This window comes from Tamandua tetradactyla, chromosome 17, assembly GCF_023851605.1.
Source record: "Tamandua tetradactyla isolate mTamTet1 chromosome 17, mTamTet1.pri, whole genome shotgun sequence".
NCBI lineage: Eukaryota > Metazoa > Chordata > Mammalia > Pilosa > Myrmecophagidae > Tamandua > Tamandua tetradactyla.
Genome location: NC_135343.1, coordinates 66,036,111 through 66,050,701, shown reverse-complemented (window position 1 = coordinate 66,050,701; position 14,591 = coordinate 66,036,111). Strand labels below are relative to the sequence as shown.

The window sequence follows — 14,591 nt, the reverse complement described above, 5'->3', positions numbered from 1 at the left end:
TTTAAGGGATAAAGATGGACACAATGTATTAGTAAGGAAAAAATTTACTAGGAAGGAATAGCATTCATAAATATGTACATGACTAATCAAAGTGGCCCAAATTCAAGATCCAAACCACAATGTGCTGGTTTGAAATGATGTATGTACCCTCAAAAAGCCATGTTTTAAACTTAATCCCATTTTGTAAAGGCAATCTTCTCTTCTAATCCCTATTCATTATTGAATGTTTGAAACTGTAATTAGATCATTTCCCTGGAGTTGTTATTTAATCAAGAGTGGCTGTTAAACTGGATTACCTGGAGGCATGTCTCCACCCATTTGGTTGGGTCTTGATTAGTTACTGGAGTCCTGTAAAAGAGGAAACATTTTGGAGAAGGAGAGATTTGGAGAGCAGAGAATGCCATAACACCATGAAGCAGAGTCTACCAGCCAGTGACCTTTGTAGATAAGGAAGGAAAATACCTCCTGGGGAACTGCATGAAACAGGAAGCCAGGAGAAGTAGATAGCTGATGATGCTGCGTTTGCCATGTGCCCTTCCAGATGAGAGAGAAGCCCTGAACTTCATTGGCCTTCTTGATCTAAAGTATCTTTCCCTGTATGGATGTCTTTGGTTGGAGATTTCTGTAGACTTGTTTTAATTGGGACATTTTCTTGGCCTTAGAGCTGTAAACTCGCAAGTTATTAAATTTGCCTTTTCAAAAGCCACTCCATTTCTGGTATATTGCATTCCAGCATCTAGCAACTAGAACACACGGTAAAACTGAAGTTGAGAAGTAGGCTTCTCTACAATGAAAGAGGAAAACATCAACGCACCACTCTCTGCATTAGAGCATCTAAACAGAGGATCAATGAGGACAAAGAGAACCTAACTAATATGATAAATAAACTAGATCTAATAGATGTATATAGAATATTGAATCCAAAAACAGCACTATAAACATTCTTCTACATGCTCATGTAAAATTCTCCGAGATAGACCACATGCTGGGGTACAAACAGGTTTTAAAAAATTTGAAACTATTAAAATTGTACAAAGTGCTTTCTCTGATCATAATGGAATGGAGGAAATCAATAACAGCTGAAGAACAGGAAACTTCATTAATATATGGAGGGTCCAGAACATGCTCTTAAACAATGTTGCATCAAAGAAGAAACTGTAAGAGAAATTGCTGTTTTGTATTCATTGCTCCTGTACATTTTATCTTTTGCTTTTATTTCATTGTGTTTTATTTTTCTGTTATTTTCTTGCCTTCCCTAGTTTTCTTTTGGTGATATATATAATTTGATTCTGTCTTATCTTTCTACCTATTGATTATATTCTTTAAAAAATATTTACTGGTTGTCCTCGACTTTACAACTCATCTATATGTCTTTTTAACTTACACTTTTGCACTTCACATGTAGTGCAGATAACATAAGAGTCCTCCCTACTTTTCCCCCATCTATTATAACATTGCTGTTATGTTTTGCTTTATTATTTTATAATACAACATTGTTTCAAGTCACTTAGCCATGAATTATTCAAAATAGTGTTGCTATTATTAAAAATAATAAAATTTATTATTAAATAAATAATATTTATTATTAAAAATAATTTTAAAAAGTGTTATCTGCTATATCAGTTAATAACAAGAAACATAAAAGACTCTACTTTACCTACATTTATTCCTTCTCAAATGCTTTTCCTTTCTCTAGATACATCTGCATTGCCAACTTCTATCATTTCCTTTCTCTCTCAACAACTTTGTTTACCATTTCTTGCAAGAAAAAATTGCAAATTCTATCCAAGGTTTGTTTTTCTGATAGTCTTTATTTCTCCATCAGTTATAAGGGAAGTTCTGGATCTAGAATTCTAAATTTGTATGGGCATTTTTTTCTTACATTGAATATTTCACTCAACTGTTCCTGCTTGCATGGATTATTAATAGATGTCCAATGTAATAAATACCTCTGTTTCTGTCAAGGTAGGTGTATTAGTTAGGGTTCTCCAGAGAAACAGAATCAACAGGGAACACTTGCAAATATAAAATTTATGAAAGTGTCTCACGTGACCGTAGGAATGCAGAGTCCAAAATCCACAGGGCAGGCTGCGAAGCCGATGACTCCAATGGATGGCCTGGATGAACTCCACAGGAGAGGCTCACCAGCCAAAGCAGGAATGGAACCTGTCTCCTCTGAGTCCTCCTTAAAAGGCTTCCCATGATTGGATTTAGCAACACTAATTGCAGAAGACACTCCCCTTTGGCTGATTACAAATGGAATCAGCTGTGGATGTAGCTGACGTGATCATGACCTAATCCTATGAAATGTCCTCATTGCAACAGACAGGCCAGCGCTTGCCCAATCAGATGAACAGGTACCACAACTTGGCCAAGTTGACACCTGTCCCTAACCATGACAGTAGGATTTCTTTTTCCTCTGGCCTTTTTAAAATCTTCTCTTTGTTTTTGATTTTTTGCAGTTTGAATATAATATGCATGGTTGTATTTGAGGGAGATTTATGCTTCTTGGTGTTCTCTGAGCTTGTATTTCTGAAGTCTCATGTTTTTCACTAATTTTGGACAATTTTCAGCCATTATTTCATCAAATATTTCTTCTCTCACTTTCTTCCTTTTCCCTTTGGTATTCATATTATACATATCACACATTATTAATTACCTCTCAGTTATCAGATATTCTTCCATTATGCTCTTTTCTCACTTGATTTTTAAGTTGGGAAAGTTATTGATGTATCTTCAGGAAGAGGAAAAAGGATCTTGGTCCTACCACCTAAGGAACTGATTCTATGAAATCAAGTCAGCATGTGTCTCAACTTGCTAATGCAGTCAGAATGCAATATACCAGATGTGATTTTGACTTTAATAAAGGGGATTTATTAACTATCAGAAAGTGTCAGATGCACTGATATGGATGTTTCCTTCATCCTAGGGCATTATATATGTGTTTGTAGTTTAGTCTTCATCTTGATGAAACATTACTATTCCTCAATTTGTTTTAGAATGTGTAATTCTACACTTAGGCTATTTACTAGCTACTGCCAATATTAACATGAGAACACTCTCTAAATTACAGATAAATTCTGCTTGACACAACCTTATACATATATTTGGCACAGCTCACACTGCCTCATGTTCTTACCTGGGACACTCAACATAGGGTCCCAGTTGCAGACATATCATCAGACTGAGTGAGTGGTCGGGGCTGAGTCACATGCAGCCAACTTTACCATGCATCACGGGCTCAAATAACTGTTCATGGTGTGTGGGATTCCCTTTCCTCACTGTAGGAGGGAGATGAAGGTGCCCAACTACTTCTTTGTAGGAATGAGTGAATGCAATGAGTTAGATAACTGTTAACATAGAGGGAAAAGCTAATCAGTAATCATGAAATAATGAGATTTATTTTGGTGGACAAATTCATAAAATGTTGATGTAAAGAATACAATTTTATTCAATTCATGTAAAATTAGAGCACATTAGCAGTGACCATGACATTCTTCTCTAAAGATCACATTTTTCTGTAACAAATTCATGGAAAGCATGTGCAATGCGCTGTCCTGGATTGGATCCTAGAAAAGGCAAAGGACATAAGAAAATGAAGGTTAGCCTGAATAACATCTTGATTTTAGTGAATATGCATGAGCCAATGTAAATTTCTTAGTTTGATAAATCTGCCATTATTATGTAATATGAAGCTTAGAGGCAAGTGGTTCAGTGTGTATAGGAACATTGTACAATTTTGCCTCTTTACAAAAAAAAAACTAAAATTATTCAAAATTAAAACAATTTTAAAAGCATGGGTTATGATCCCTTAGTGCAGCTCAGTGTCTATTGGATGAGACCAAAGAAGTCTGTCATAAATGACATAATGTAAGATAACCCTTCCTAAAAGTGAGCCCCTTCTGGAGGGACATTGTTGCTACTGCTCTAGACATTCAGTCTCTCTCCTTGCAAGTGACACCTGATGGTATTTGCAAAATGTGCTTCTTTCACACTTGATTTTCCTCAGTCATTAAACCATTTTTTGTCCAAGCATACATCACTCAAAGCAGCCCTCTCAAACCTGGGTAAGTGTCCCTCTGGGTGACACCAAGGTCATCTCAGAGGTTCATGTTCATAAAGAGCTTTAATGCATTAAATTCTAGATCTTTGTGTCTTGTGCAAACTCTTTCTTAAAATGGGTAAGGGGAAGGACAGTCCAGTTGTGCTGCTGACACTCCTTCTACTTCCAAGTTCACTGTCAACCTTTGCTTCTTTAATACTAAAACAACTTCCAGCACTCACCTCACCACAGATATTTCCTTGGGAACCAGAACCTCTGCAGCATCAAATGAAGGGATGATTCTCACTCCCACTAGGGTGGACATTATGAAAATGAATGAATCCAGAGGTGGCAACAGTCCTGTGGTGCCCAATGTTTTGTATTCAACAAAACAAAGGAGGATCTAATTGAATTGTCTGTCTAAACATTCCAGAATGCAGTTATGGAATTTGAAAATTTAAGTCATTGCTGGAGTTCTTGTTTAATTTCTTCTTTTCTTGACTGAATATATGATCTATTCCAGAAGTTTTTCTTTGAAACTTTAAGTTTGATGATGAAAATTCAAATCATTTTGGAATTAAAATATGTTCTTTTGAGTCATGTGAGCACATTCATATAAAATAGGCACTATTGTACTGTTTGCAAAATTATTATTCTGCTAATGAAACCAAGCAAAAGATGTGTCACTTTACATTTCATATTTTCCCAAGAAAAGATGGAATCAAAGCTGAGGAAAACAAATTTAAAAGAAACCTCACAGTATCTAAGGAAAAATCATGCTTCAGAGTGATATTCAACTCTTCAGGAGATATAAATGGCAAATTGCTGTTGGACTCAGATTTGTTAAAATAAATCTTTCCTTAATATTTGGATGTAAATACCTTCTCATGGATGAATGACTTCTAGGTTTCATGTGTTCAGTCCAAGACATAAACATGTTAAACAGCAGCAAATGTTTTATGTAACTTACACATCTATCATCTTGTACTTATTGAGAAAGAAAAATTCAGTAGATGATTGTTTGTTTTGCACTCACTTTTATTGGTTTACTGTATTGCACCCTAAAAAAGGTGCCATGAAATTTAAAAGCAAACTGTTATGAAACAATATTGTCACAATACACACCTACACTAAATGGAAGGAAACACTGTAGTAAAAACAAACTGTCCTCTATTAGTAGTAAAGTTATACGGCAGGGCTCCTGAGCATTTTTTCCAAAAAAAAATATTTTTTCAGATAAATAACTGATAATTTCCAACATTAAAACTGTACCCACTGAGTGCAACTGGCCACGTTGTGCAGTGAGGAGGCACAGCACAGACCAAAGGACATGTGGACAGTGTGCCAAGAGGCTGCAGGGACAGATGCATCAAACAGGAGGATTTGACTGTCCCAAGATGAGAAGGGAAATGTTCAGGAACAAAAGAAATATTATTGCAAGTCTCTCTCAGATTGAGCTACATTTTAGAGAGTGATCTTTTCACCACACTTGGATTCCCATTTAATTGTATCAGAAAGAGAAAGTAAAATATTATTAAATGAAATGTTTTTAAACACACCATGATTTCTTCAAGTGCAGAGATTAGTGACACTTCAAGAGAAAATTTTAAAAAACTGAAACATGTTCAGCTGGACAGTCATCTCAGAAAAACTGTATGGACAACACTGTTTCAGAATGACATAAAGACAAAAGTTAACTTATTCAGGAAAAAATTCATCCATAAAATGTAAATGACACAAGGACACATCTTCTGTAAGGATGGTCATTGTTTCCCAGATGAGCTGCATATTAGAATCTGATTGGTAACATTGAAAATATGATTGGTTAGGTACAAAGAAGAGTTTCAAATTCCCAGAATTGGGGTTTGTGTATCTGCATTTCAGTAAAAGCTAAAGGTATTGTCTTTATAGCCTGTCTCACCAGTCAGTGAATGGGCATTTAAAAATGAACTCTACAGCACATAAGCACTTCCCATTAATATTAGGGACAACAATAAAACATTATTTCACTTGATTTAAGTGAATATTAAAGGAGGTATTTGAAACATATCATAGGTATTAGGCATTAACATAATTATCTATATATTAAAATATTGGCAACCTGGCTAATGATTGAAACATGACTATTCAATACAGAAGTTAAAAATCCATGGCTGAATTCACTGTGAGGTGGGCTAAGTGGAAAAACACCATGGTGTCCACTGTCCAAGCAACATATGGCAACAAAAATGTAAGGCAGTAACCAGAGGACCCTGAGGTTGGAGGATATTGTTATATTTTCATAAAAATTGCTGATGTAATAGACTGAGAAGAAAGAAGCATTTGTGCAGCATGGAAGTGATGGCAGTGCCCACGTGTGGTCCAGGTGCAAGGAATTGCTCCAAGCACTCACATGTATTGGCTTACTGTGCCTCATGACAATTATATAAAATTGATTTATTTCTACAAAAATTAAAATATTATTTCAGCCATTATACGTATGTGAAAACTAGTAATACAGTGGTAAAATAACAAAGTTCCCAGAACAAGCAAGGATCAGAACGGTACGAAATAAAATTTTATACTTTAGGGATCAATGTATACTCATTTATGGTATTTTGGCTTTCTAAAGACACCAGAGTGCCATATACCAGAAATGGGCTGACTTTCATTTCAGGTATGATTAGGTTACAAACTTACAGTTTCAAGGCCATGAAAATGTACACATTAAGGCATGAAGAGGAAGAAATCCTCTCTGAGGAAAGGTTGCTTCCATCCAGAGTTACTCTATCACATGAAACCACGTACGGTGATGACTGTTTGTCCTTTGTTACTGACCCTGGTTTCAATGTCTGTCTTCAAAATGTTTCTGGGTATTTCTCCCTCTGTTCTCCTTCTTTACCTGCTGCTTAGATTGCAAGCTACTGAAATGTGATATACCAGAAACAGAACAATTTTGCAAATGAAATTGTTCATTAAGATGCAAGTTTACATATTGTAAGGCTGTGAAAATGTCCAAATTAGAGCAAGCTTATATAAGTGTGAAATCTAAGGCATCCAGTGAAGGTACCTTGGTTTAAGAAGCTTCTTTTATTCCTTCAAAAAGAGTCCCAGAGCAGCAGAATCAGAAAAAAGGAGTATGTGACATGATCAGTTCCTTTGCCCTGCCAATTACAGTTCTTTTCACATCACCAACACATAGAGCCTGACTGGAAACCTAAGATAAGTTGGGCTGTTCCAGAGGGGCCTGGGCAAAGCAGTTAATGGCCATAAAAGGAAATTGTGTAGTGGATTGAGAAAGGATATAATATTTAAGGCCAAAAATATCATCAGAGTAAATGTGACTTATTGACCATGAAACATGTAGTAATTAATTTCAAAAATGGAATTTGCAACAATTAATTTTGAAGAAAATATATATTCAAAATTTCCAGCATTCTCTTCTTGCACAAGCTGCAATCAACAATACAGGAGAATCTAAATAAGAAACTCATATTGAATGTGTGTATCTCCCTAATAATATTCATAATCTGAAAGGATACTGGATTACTGGTAACTGGAGATATTTTAGTACCAAAGGAGCATTGTCCTGAAAACATCTAAGGACACTGCAAATATATGCCTGGGTTTCACATCCATGCAAAGTTCATAGCAGTGAGAAACCAGAGTCCATCCAGGTGGGAAATTCTGGAGGCAAAGGTACAGCATGAATCATAAGTGAATTGACAACAGCATTTCTCCTTATACTTCAGGTTTTGAAACTATCACAGAGTTTATTTAAAGAAATGAATAACAAATATGATAATATATATAGATAGAAATATTAATTTTAATGATGACCTTATACTCTTAAATATAACCAAATCAAAATTTCTAGATATTGGATAAGAAAAACCAAAATTGAAAACTGAATAGAGGGAATTGAGAGACATACAAAATTTACAGAATTAGAAGCCAGAGCAGAAGAAACTTCCAAAGCATTTAAAATGAGAAAGAAATATATGGGAAAAAAACCCACAGACAAAGAGGGTGCTGGGTGAGACCATTGCAAATTTAGTATAAATTCATTGGCCTTTGTTATGAAAAGATAGTGAGGATGCACAGGAGGAGCAGGTCCCAGATCCATTGGCCTTAGACCACCCAGAGCAAGTCCTTCTGGCCCTGCCTTTGGCTGTGTACGGTATATCACCCCAATGCCTGCAGATGGCAATGAGACTGGGGACTATGTCGACTGTTCTGTCTGAGCTGTGTCTCCCAGAATTTCTCCAAGGGTATCACATCATCCCTGGGTGAGGGGAATTTTTCCTGGCCAGAGCACTTATGAAGGGGAAAATTCCTGCCAGGGTAACAGGGCACCCCTTGGACAAAGGTCCACTAAGATCTGAGACCCTTATGTTGCTGTTGTCTGTACTGTGGTCACTCACCTCCCCTATCCCCTGGGTTTAAAGTGTCCTCTCCTTGATGCTCAGTGGCCAAGGATCTCATGGAAAAATGCTAGTGACCCGAGCACTTTGTGTGGGCTTCACATTAGACCCATAAAGGAGTTTCCACCCTACTGAAGAAAGGTGAGACACCCAGGCTGTGGGGCTGGGCTTGGTTGAACATCACAACCTGTCAGCATGGTAGAGGGCTGCTCTCAACAGCATGGGGTCTGGGAGACCTGCACAGAGGTTCAGCCACTTAGAGGGTAACACCTGTGGGCCCTACCTCCTCTGAGCTTCAGCAGGACACCCTGGAGAGACAGACAGCAGAATTGGAGGGAGGACAGAGGGACCAGAAGTGGTTTTCTTAATGACCTAAAAGGTTAAACAAACCCTGGGTATGAGGAAATAAAATCTGGATCCAGAAATATTGCCAGACTAGAAATTCAAAATCTTCTCAAGGGTTTTGTTCAGAAGAAATGAGAAACAGTAGCTGACTGGCTACCTACATTGTGCATAACTCTAATGTAAGACTATCCCTCAAGAATAAAGGTATCTGAGGAGATTTCTTGACTACCAATGAAAGCATGCATCACTATCAGAAATTTCTCACAGAAATTCTAAAGGATTTGCTAAAGGTTGATCAAGAATATCCATTGTGGCCTGTTGGGGAACAAAGATAAGCAGAAAGTGATAAATGTGGGTAATTATAATGCATATTAATTACATAAACAGTAACCCTGATATTTAGTGAAAAATGAAGGAAAAGTAATGTACTTAAAATAGCTGACACAATTTGGTAAATAAACAGAAATTCAGGGATTTAAGGATATTGCTTTAGACACGTGGATACTGAAGGTTTCATTCATTTGTTAAATGCTGCCAGAATGCAAAATTACCAGAAATGGAATGACTGTTAAAAGGCTAATTCATTAAGTTGTAAATCTACATTCTAAAGCTATAAAAATATTCAAACAAAGGAATCCAGAGAAAGATACCTTGACTCAAGAAAGGCTGATGGGTCCAGCACACCTCTGTCAGGCGTGGCTGGAATCTGCTGAAACTTTAGCCTCTCATTTCAAACAGCTTCCCTGGGGGCATTTTCTTTCTGCATCTCAAAACATGTGTCCCCTCTTGACTCTGACAACTTTGTCACCTGAATCAGCTCTCAAGTTTTTTCAAAAATGATTCTCTCTTTAAGGACTCCAGTAAGAAGCCCCACCTGTGATGGGTGGAGACACCTCCTCCAGGAAACCACCTGTTCACAAGGCCGCACCCACCACTGGCTGGGTCACATCTCCATGGACACAACTTGGTCTAAAGACCCCAACAAGCAATATTGAATCAGGATTAAAGAGTCACTTTTCTGTGGTGCACATCAGTTTCACACCACCACAAAGATTTTAATTAATTTTAGTCATTAATATTGTTATGTGTGATAGAATTCATTGAATAATCATTAAAAGGATTAAAGCACATTATATATAATGCACTAAAAAAGAAGGCATCATTTCTTCTTCAACTAAAATGTAAAGTTCATCCCGTTTTGATTCAAACATAAGCAGAATCTTTGTTCTTAAAAGGAGCCACATTAAGGAATTGTAAAACTATAGAAAGATTGAAAGTAAAAATGGAAAATCATATGTATATATTTGTTTATTTACATAAAATTATGATATAATTACAATTTATTATTTATATTTTTCTAAATAATATACATAAACAATTATATATAAATATAAATTATTTATATATGTATATATTTGTAAAATTGCAGCATTAACTAAAAAATATGGTAGTTATAATGATGTCCAAAATGCATCTGATTTAAAACAAAAATTGTTACTGGGGAAAACACTTCACTTCACGATGATAGATGTTTCAATTCACCCTCAAGATATAAAAACACTGAATTTTACCCATAATATAACCAAACTTTAAAAGGCAGAGAGAAAAAGTGAACAATTGTAGGAAGAAAAAGCATAAATGCACAATGGTAAAGGTGGTTTAACTGATCTCCAATTTCAGCATTGCAAAACAACCAGGAAAATTTAACAAAAATAAGAAAACCTGACAAACTGCAGAAACTTTATGAAAACATGAAGAGATTTACACATTTATTTCATGGCACACATGGAACCACATAAAAAATTATCACAGGGCAGGCCACGGTGGTTCAGCAGGCAGAGTTCTCACCTGCCATACCAGAGAACCGGGTTCAATTCCCAGTGCCTGTCCACACTAAAAAATAAAAATAAAAAAATATCTTGGGCAGAGACAGCAAACAAAATGATGACATTTCAAAACACTGAAAACTCTCAAAACATTTTCTCTGACTTGCAGGCAATTGAGCTAGAGATCAATGTTAAAACATGATTTAAAGATATCCATATATTTTTAAAACAGTAATTTCATGTCTGTGTTCCACTTCTGAAAAGCACAAGTAAGCTCCTACTAGAAAGGATGTTCCACAGTAAAATAAACTCACCACAAAATTCAAAATACCAGAAACACTGTGTCCTAAAGAAAGCCTGGTAAATCCTGGAAGAGAGTCAACAGTATGGAAAAGGGAAGTTTAATATAAAGAATTGTTAAACTATGAAGGAAAACAACTTTGAAATGTAAGAGAACTCCACATGACATCTGAGCAGAGGATGCATCACTGAGAGAAACACAGGGAATTGGGGAACCCTCCCCAAGACTGGCTTTTAGACCTTCTTGGAGAAGGTCTCCTTTCAATTCTCTGAATGGCAGGGGAGTTCACTGGATTCAACAGGCCAGAGCTGTCTGCAGTCTCTGGGCGACAGGAAGTAACCCTACAGGCATTGGAGGGGCTCAGAAGAACCACAGGTAAGGGCAGAGTGCAGGTGTGCAGAGGGGGTGGGGACACAGGTGCAGGCAACAGGCCTGGTCCCTCGAGGCCATGGAATGTATGGTGTGTGAAGGAAACTGTTTAAAAAAGAGTTGATTTGATAAATTTTTGTGGATTCACACAGTGAAATTCTATTCAGCCATGAAAGTATATAAATTGCAAATGCACACAACAGAATAAATGTTCTATAAATATTGAATGAAAAATGCTAACAACAAAATAATGCATGTAAGATGATTCCATTTATATAAAATTCCATAACAAGCCAAAGTAGATGGTTTTGTGATGTGCGTGTGGAATTTCAAAATCTCATACTAATGAGATTCAGAAAAATCAAGAAGGAAGGGTTATGGTTGGTAAGGGAGAAGTGGATTTCAGTAGGATGTTGGTCAAAAATGTGCCATGTCATGATGAGATCTTGGTGACAACTAGATTGTTGTTAATAAAAAATGTGTAGATGTGTGTGTTTTATGCAATTTTCCTTGCCATATTTTAAAATAAAAATTTAAATATTCAATATATATTTATCAAATGTATAATATCACACATTTATTGACACATATGAAAAATAACATCTTCAAATGGCACTGTATTTGGCAGAGTATTTGGTCAGTTAACATTTGTTGAATAAATTAAAAAATAAAAATAAACTGAACCTAGGAAAGCTCTAATTCTATGAATAAGCATGTTAGTTGATAAAACAGTTATATCTTGTTCTGATGTATTTATATTGTCAGTTCAAACTTCTCTTCTGAGTTCTAGATTCAACATTCCTGTGTATCTCTATGGCAGTTCTAGCTCAGTATCTCTGACACCTAGCTCATGAGCTATACACTTCCACACAAGCCAACCCCATCCAATGCCACCCAAGGGAAGGAAAAACACATCCTATTGTCTAAACCACAATTAGTGGAGTCATCCAGGACAGTACTCTTTACCACAGCACTCATAGTCAGCTTCTTTCGATTTTACAACTACATATTCCCCGATTCTTTCTGTCTCCATTGCCATGGGTTTAGACCAACCAACCATCTCTATCCCGGATTCCTGAAATAAGTTCCTAACTGGTCTTCTTGCATCTATTCTTGATATTTTCTAAAAAAAAAAAAAATAAGTTAACTTCACTAAAAGATCACCAGAGTGATCTTTTTAAAAGGCAGATTTGGTCATGCCATCTGGCTGCTTAAAAGCATACTTTAAGCATGACACTTCATTTAAATTTGCCTATGGCTAAACTAACTAAGGTATCCATTGTTGGTGACTCTAAGTGTATTGTTTGTTTTCATAAATAATAAATGAAACTAAAAAATACAAACAAATATAAAAAATACCCTATGAAACCTGGGGTGCAATTATAGTTCAATGGTAGAATTCTCGCTTGCTGTGTGGCAGGCCCGGATTTGATACCCAGCCCATGTACTTTCCAAAACAAACAAAAAAGGAAACAAAAATCAACAATTCATGCTGCAATAAACGGATACTCACTTGGAAAAAGAATGAAATGTGACTCTGCTTTATAGGATACAAACACACACACACACACACACACAGAAATACCTTTTCACTGCAGTAAGCTAAACACACACACACACAAATATAGAAGGTACTCCCTGATTGGACTCAAACATGCATATCTTACATCAAATTTTGCATTTCCTGATTTTCTTTCATCAATATCTGCTACCCATTCAAACTTAAATTCTGAGAGAGTGATTTATTTTTTTAATTGCTTATTACCATTATTATAAAGCAAATATCCAGAAGTGTATTTAGCATATAATAGACTCTTAATTAGAATTAATTTAATAAATGAAAAAATGGGAAGAAAAACTGATGAAGAAAAGCTCTAACTATAACAAATTCACTTAGAAATATAACACTAAAATAGAATAATCAATTGCTTAATGAAACGATGTAAAGCACTCCAGCTTTAATGGAAGTGTAAATATGTTACCATGAAATAAACACTCAGGGGAAAGAAACTTGGTGGACACCTAGTGCTATCACATATGAAAACAATGTCTCACTGTTGACAAAGACTGTTTCCTATCTCTTGACTGAAATGCCAGCCTCACTCCTTCATGCCCCTTTCACACTGACTCCCTCCTCCTCACCACTTTCAACCAGGGAGAGCAGAGAACAACTTGAACTGCAAGGAATAGACAGAAAACATGGCACATTCAGACCCTAACTATTCTAAATAACAATGTGCCAGGAATTCCCCCTTACATCTCCCCTCTGAGAGACTCCTAACTAGGCAGCTCCTTTTCTCCCTCCTCCTGTCTCTCTGCCTTACAGGCTCCAGGCAGCCACAGGACCTCAAAGGAAAAATTTTCCAAACCAAGTAGTTAGAACTACAGAATTGCTTTAGAAGGAATGAGTAAAGGAAAGGGAAAAAGTGAAGGAAAATGGCAGTTAGAAAGGAGGTAAGAATAACTAGTTCAGTAACAAGGTAAGGAAGGCCTGAAGGAAAGACAGAGACAGTAAATGAAGAAGTAGGACAGGAAGAAAAACTACTAGGCAAAAAGTTTCAATATGAAGAGGTGGGAGGAGAGGGAGCAGCTGCTGCTGCAGAACTCAGTGCCCCACAGCTGGGAGAGGTTTGTGATCGAGGCTGAAGCACTGTGGGAAGATAGCTCATATATTTCTGACAGTAATAAGTGGCCACATCTTCAGCCTGGGCTCTGCTGATGCTGAGAGAGAAATCTGTCCCAGACCCACTGCCACTGAATCGGTCAGGGACTCCAGATGCCCGGGTGGATGCACTATAGATGAGCAGTTTGGGAGCCTGTCCAGGTTTCTGCTGGTACCAGTGTACGTAGGTACTCACACTTTGGCTGGTCTTGCAGCTCATGGTGATTGTGTCCCCTGGAGTCACAGCCACAGAGACTGGAGACTGGGTCACCACGATGTCCCCGCTGGCACCTGCAGACAGAAAAGAACAAGATCTTCCAATAAATCACAAGCATATAAACTGTATATCCAAATGTAGGTTTCCTCATTTATCATGCATACTTGGATCTTTTTGAGATGGAATAGTCTGTGCACTCTGCATATGAAAACTGTCTCTCCAGGTTTATAAAGACATTGCTCTTCTGAAGCTCTCACCTGAGACCCAGAGCCCCAGGAGGATGAGGAGTTGGGAGTGTGACAGCATCTTGCTCACTGTCTTGTGCACTCAGACCCCATCTCCAGGGAATCCCCATTAATAGAGTCTGAGCAGAAGCTGAGTCCCCAGGAGTCTATGCAAATCAGCACAGGGAATAATAAAGGGAAA

The 14,591-nt window shown here is 37.0% G+C and overlaps 2 pseudogenes across 2 annotated transcripts in view; both read right to left on the bottom strand.

Moving 5' to 3' along the window:
* The window catches only part of LOC143661222 (immunoglobulin kappa variable 3-15 pseudogene), a 97,459-nt pseudogene that overhangs the window by 64,328 nt on the left and 18,540 nt on the right, over positions 1-14,591 (bottom strand). The gene's annotated exons all lie outside the window — the stretch shown is intronic.
* LOC143661711 (immunoglobulin kappa variable 3-15 pseudogene) lies at positions 13,845-14,502 on the bottom strand (annotated as a pseudogene). The gene is made up of 2 exons (XR_013164782.1): positions 14,423-14,502; positions 13,845-14,239 (listed from the first exon to the last, which is right to left on the bottom strand). The product of XR_013164782.1 is annotated as an immunoglobulin kappa variable 3-15 pseudogene (transcript).